The sequence below is a fragment of the Salmo salar genome, unplaced genomic scaffold (assembly GCF_905237065.1).
Source record: "Salmo salar unplaced genomic scaffold, Ssal_v3.1, whole genome shotgun sequence".
NCBI classification, from domain to species: domain Eukaryota; kingdom Metazoa; phylum Chordata; class Actinopteri; order Salmoniformes; family Salmonidae; genus Salmo; species Salmo salar.
This window is the reverse complement of record NW_025548358.1, coordinates 112,567-118,484: the sequence shown is the minus strand read 5'-3', so window position 1 is coordinate 118,484 and position 5,918 is coordinate 112,567.

The following is a 5,918-nucleotide window of genomic DNA, read 5'->3' as shown; positions in this document are numbered from 1 at the left end:
TGGCTTTTTACTGCATTCGCGTAACAGGCAGGCTCCTCGTGGAGTGCAATGTAAAGCAGGTGGTTAGAGCGTTGGACTAGTTAACGTAAGGTTGCATCCTCAAGCTGACAAGGTAAAAATCTGTCGTTCTGCCCCTGAACAAGGCACCATTCCTAGGCCGTCATTGAAAATAAGAATGTGTTCTTCACTGACTTGCCTAGTTAAATAAAGGTCTTAAAAAATATATCTAAAATCGGCAAATCGGTGGCCAAAAATACTGATTACCGATTGTTCTTAACTTGAAATCGGCCATTCCGATTAATCGGTCAACCTTTAGTTGTTTACTGATCTCCTCTCCATTCTAGCACCATACGTTCTGTTGTTTACTGATCTCCTCTCCATTCTAGCACCATACGTTCTGTTGTTTACTGATCTCCTCTCCATTCTAGCACCATACGTTCTGTTGTTTACTGATCTCCTCTCCATTCTAGCACCATACGTTCTTCAGAAGCTGGACAACATATGAATAGAATCCATCTTCTCTCACCGTCTCCCCACAAGACCTACATCACACAAGATGCTTCAGAATAACAACAACAACAAGCTGGTGAAGTTGCTACCCAACAGGAACAGCCATGACAACAACAACAACAACAAGCTGGTGAAGTTGCTACCCAACAGGAACAACCATGACGACAACAACAAGCTGGTGAAGTTGCTACCCAACAGGAACAACCATGACGACAACAACAAGCTGGTGAAGTTGCTACCCAACAGGAACAGCCATGACAACAACAACAAGCTGGTGAAGTTGCTACCCAACAGGAACAGCCATGACGACAACAACAACAAGCTGGTGTAGATGCTTCCAGAAAAAAACATACATTTGGAAACATTATGAAAAAGTTAATGTCTCCACCATGGATGTTTAAGTTATATATTCTACCAAATGTTAATGTCACCACCATGGATGTTTAAGTTATATAGTCTACCAAGTGTTAATGTCTCCACCATGGATGTTTAAGTTATATAGTCTACCAAGTGTTAATGTCTCCACCATGGATGTTTAAGTTATATATTCTACCAAGTGTTAATGTCTCCACCATGGATGTTAAACTTCATCGGGGTAGAGGGCAGTATTTTGACGTCCGGATGAAATTATTAAATCTATTAGTAGTAGATTTGGATAGAAAACACTCTGAAGTTTCTAAAACTGTTTGAATGATGTCTGTGAGTATAACAGAACTCATATGGCAGGCAAGAACCTGAGAAAAAATCCAACCAGGAAGTGTGGAAATCTGAGGTTTGTAGTTTTTCAAGTGATTCCCTATCCAGTATACAGTGTCAATGGGTTCATTTTGCACTTCCTAAGGCTTCCACTAGATGTCAACAGTCTTTAGAACGTTGTTTCTGTTTTCTATCCAAATCTACTAATAATATGCAAATAGCTTCTGGGCCTGAACAGCAGGCAGTTTACTCTGGGCACGCTTTTCATCCGGACGTGAAAATACTGCCCCCTATCCATAAGAGGTTTTAATGAAACAATGTATAACGCCCTTCCCAGCAGACTGTTGACCAATCACGTTCAGATTGTCATGCTGCGTCACACAGTTGCTAAGCTAATCGTCACGCAATGCCGTCTCAAAGTCAGTATACTGTATGTCAAACAATATGGTTCACATTACTACTTCTGTTATCTAATTTGTGTTTTTTCTTTTTTTAATGCAGGAGTTCGTTTTCAACTCACTCAATATCGTTAGTCTGAATGCTAGGAGTTTGAGAGATCTTACAAAAAGGGAAGCCTTATTTTTATATTGTAAACACAGTAAAGCAGATTTTGTCCTTCTTCAGGAAACTGATTTGGGTTAAAGTGATTTGAAATTTTGGAAATCACAATGGGGAGACATGGCCTATTTCAGTCATGGATCAAACCATTCTGTTTGTGTTTTGACACTTATTCACAAGTTTAAAGGTGACATTCTAGAATCCACATCTTCACCAGATGGCAGATGGGTCATAGTAACTGTTAAACTTGACAATGCTATTTTCATCATCTGTAATGTATATGGACATAACTCACATGTTCCAAATAAGACCCTTTTTACCCAATTTACCAGGAAAGTACAGGATTTTAGCAACAAATACTCAGAGGCTTTTCTAATTATTTCAGGGGATTTTAATAAAACACCTGATGCATCTGTTGATTGTTTTCCTCCTAGAACGAGTCAAAGCCTTCACAATAGCAATATCATCACTACATTATGCAAGGATCTCTGTGTTGAGGATGCCTGGCGTTATTTCAATCCGGATGCAAAGGGTTATACCTGGACCAACAAAATTATGTCACGGAAATCTAGAATAGATGTATTCCTAATTTCCCCCTTTTTGTTACAATTTGTTATAGATCACTTGATTACCCTGAATTTACAAGCTACTAAAAAATCTAAAGGTACTCGAGGATATTGGAAATTAAACAACACACTTCTTAAAGATCCTACTCTCATTGGAAACATCAAATCATTAGCCAAAGTTATTTTTGCAAGAAAAGACTTGGGTCATGGAAGTAGATGGGAATTTTTCTAATATAAAGTCAGAGTTGTAGCCATTAAATGTGCCAAAGTGCTGATGCACTTAAAGACCCTTAGAGAAAAAGAGTTGATGAGCAAGGTTGACAGTTTTCTAAAGAAAGAGAATCTATCTGAAGAAGAAGAGTCTTTACAACTAGAATTAGAAAGAAGAAGAGTCTGTATTTAAGTCTTTACAACTAGAATTAGAAAGAAGAAGAGTCTGTATTTAAGTCTTTACAACTAGAATTAGAAAGAAGAAGAGTCTGTATTTAAGTCTTTACAACTAGAATTAGAAAGAAGAAGAGTCTGTATTTAAGTCTTTACAACTAGAATTAGAAAGAAGAAGAGTCTGTATTTAAGTCTTTACAACTAGAATTAGAAAGAAGAAGAGTCTGTATTTAAGTCTTTACAACTAGAATTAGAAAGAAGAAGAGTCTGTATTTAAGTCTTTACAACTAGAATTAGAAAGAAGAAGAGTCTGTATTTAAGTCTTTACAACTAGAATTAGAAAGAAGAAGAGTCTGTATTTAAGTCTTTACAACTACAATTAGAAAGAAGAAGAGTCTGTATTTAAGTCTTTACAACTAGAATTAGAAAGAAGAAGAGTCTGTATTTAAGTCTTTACAACTAGAATTAGAAAGAAGAAGAGTCTGTATTTAAGTCTTTACAACTAGAATTAGAAAGAAGAAGAGTCTGTATTTAAGTCTTTACAACTAGAATTAGAAAGAAGAAGAGTCTGTATTTAAGTCTTTACAACTAGAATTAGAAAGAAGAAGAGTCTGTATTTAAGTCTTTACAACTACAATTAGAAAGAAGAAGAGTCTGTATTTAAGTCTTTACAACTAGAATTAGAAAGAAGAAGAGTCTGTATTTAAGTCTTTACAACTAGAATTAGAACAGCTTTACACGGGTCAAAGGGTGCCTTTGTAAGGTCAAGAGCAAAATGGATTGAAGAGGGGGAAGAAACAATAGTTACTTTTTTGCACTTGAAAAGAGAAACTACAAAAGAAAATATAGAAAACTGCACTCAAAATTAAAAATGTTTTATGCAAAAATCCCATTACAATATCATCATTTGTCAATTCCTTTTATGAAAACCTTTACAGCTCTCAATTTCAGGAAGATGGTTGTGAAAGCTACATTTGCCACATTCAGAATTATGTCCCTGTAATTGAGGATGATTTCCACTCAGTTTGCGATTCACCTGTGTCAATTTAAGAAATTAGAGAGGCTCTGAATTCAATGAAAAAAAGGGAAATCTCCTGGCCCTGATGGCCTATCAGTTGACTTCTATAGACAGTTTGGGGAGTTACTACAAGACCCTATTTTTAATATGTTTCAGATTGCATTAAAAATGGTGAAATGGTCTCCACTATGAAACAGGGCCTTGTTTCACTGATTCCGAAGCCCGATAAAGACCCTTCTCTCATTGACAATTGGAGACCAATTACTTTATTAAATATTGATTACAAATGGATTGTTCTGGGTTATGGCAAAAATTAAAGGAAGGAATAGATACCATTATAAATGAGACTCAAACAGGATTCATGAAGGGCCGTCATATCAGCTCTAACATTTGTTTAGTCTTGGACCTTATAGATTATTCAGATGTAATTGACTCAGATGCGGTTGTCTTATTTTTGGACTTCTGTAAAGCCTTTGACACAATTGAACATTCATTTCTCTTTAGGTCACTTAAACTTTTTGGATTCGGTGAAAATTTTATCAAAGCATGTTTTACAAAGATATAAATAGTTCTGTGTTACTAAACCTTAATACTTCCAAAATGTTCAGTGTCAACAGAAGTGTACGACAGGGATGCCCAATTTTGCCATTTTTATTCATTTTGGTTGTGGAACTAATGCAAATTTGTATGGCTTAACCATTTTTAACAAAGAAATCAACATTTCCCAACTGGCTGATGATACTACTCTTTTTTAAGAGACAAAAACCAGGTCTCCCTTAATGCTATAACTGCATTTTCTATTGCATCAGGATTAAAACGGAATGTTTCTAAATGTGAAATCTTATGTTTATTTGACTCTGATGATAAAGAAATTGAAAATATTCCTGTAAAGGACTGTGTTTAAAATTTAGGAATACATCTGTCAAAAAAACACTTAGTCAGACAACATATGAATTTCTCTCCTACAATTAAGAAAACCAAAAATATATTTAATGATTGTCTACAAAGAGATCTTTCTATACTTGGGAGAGTACTTCTGTCCAAGGCAGAGGGACTGTCTCGTTTTGTGTACCCCTCATTATCTTTATTTGTAAATCCTTCTACTTGTAAAGAGATCAATAAGACCTTTCTTGACTTCATCTGTAAAAATAAGTCTCACAAACTGAAAAAGTCAGTCCTTTCTAATAAAAGAGGTGAAGGAGGTCTGGAAGTGTTGGATTTTGTTGACATAAATAACACTTTCAAGATCAACTGGTTGAAAAGATGTTTGATCAATTCTGATTCAATATGGTATTTCATTCCAAATAATGTGTTTAATAAGTTGGGAGGTCTTCAATATTTACTGAAATGTAATTAAATTCCTGAAAGATTACCCGCTAAATAGCTAGGTTTCACCAACAAGCTTTAATGGCCTGGAAAATATGTTTCCTGCACAATTATTCCCCACATAAAGCTCTTTTGTGGAATAATTCAGACATAACTGTGAGGAATAAGTCATTGTTCTACCCCAGCTGGCATGAGAGGAATATTGACTTTGTTCTTGATGTTTTTGACAACAAGGGTAATATTCTTACAAATGAACAATTTATAACATTGAAAGAGTTTCCAATACCCTTCAGAGAGTTTATTTCTGTGATCAAAGCCGTTCCCAGTGGTCTAACTACACTAATGAAAACTCATCTTAGCTTTGGTGATGATCACAAAGCTTATCCAGAACTCAGATTGGAAGGCGTGGGCTTACTTGAGAAATCTTGTTGTAATAAATATATAAGACGAATTCTCCATTCACAAAACCAACTTACACCAAGAGGAAAATGTTTCTGGAACATGCTTATTCCTGACATTGTCTGGGAAAATGCATGGTTAAGGCCTAACAAAGATTGTATACCAAACTAAGTTAAGGAAGTGCACTTTAAAATTTTACATAAGATATATATATCCATGTAATTCTATGATATCCACATTTGTGGCTATTGATGATATCTGCGTTTTCTGTGAAAAAGGTGAGAATCTGTCCCACTTGTTCTTTAATGTAAATTTGTGTCAGAATTTTGGGAAAACCTTGCAAAATACTTATTTACCATTATGAACACGACCCATGTTTTTGACATGAAAGAAATAATATGTTACTATATGTTACTATTGCAATGATAACAAGACCATTGAAATGATTGTGAATTTTTTTA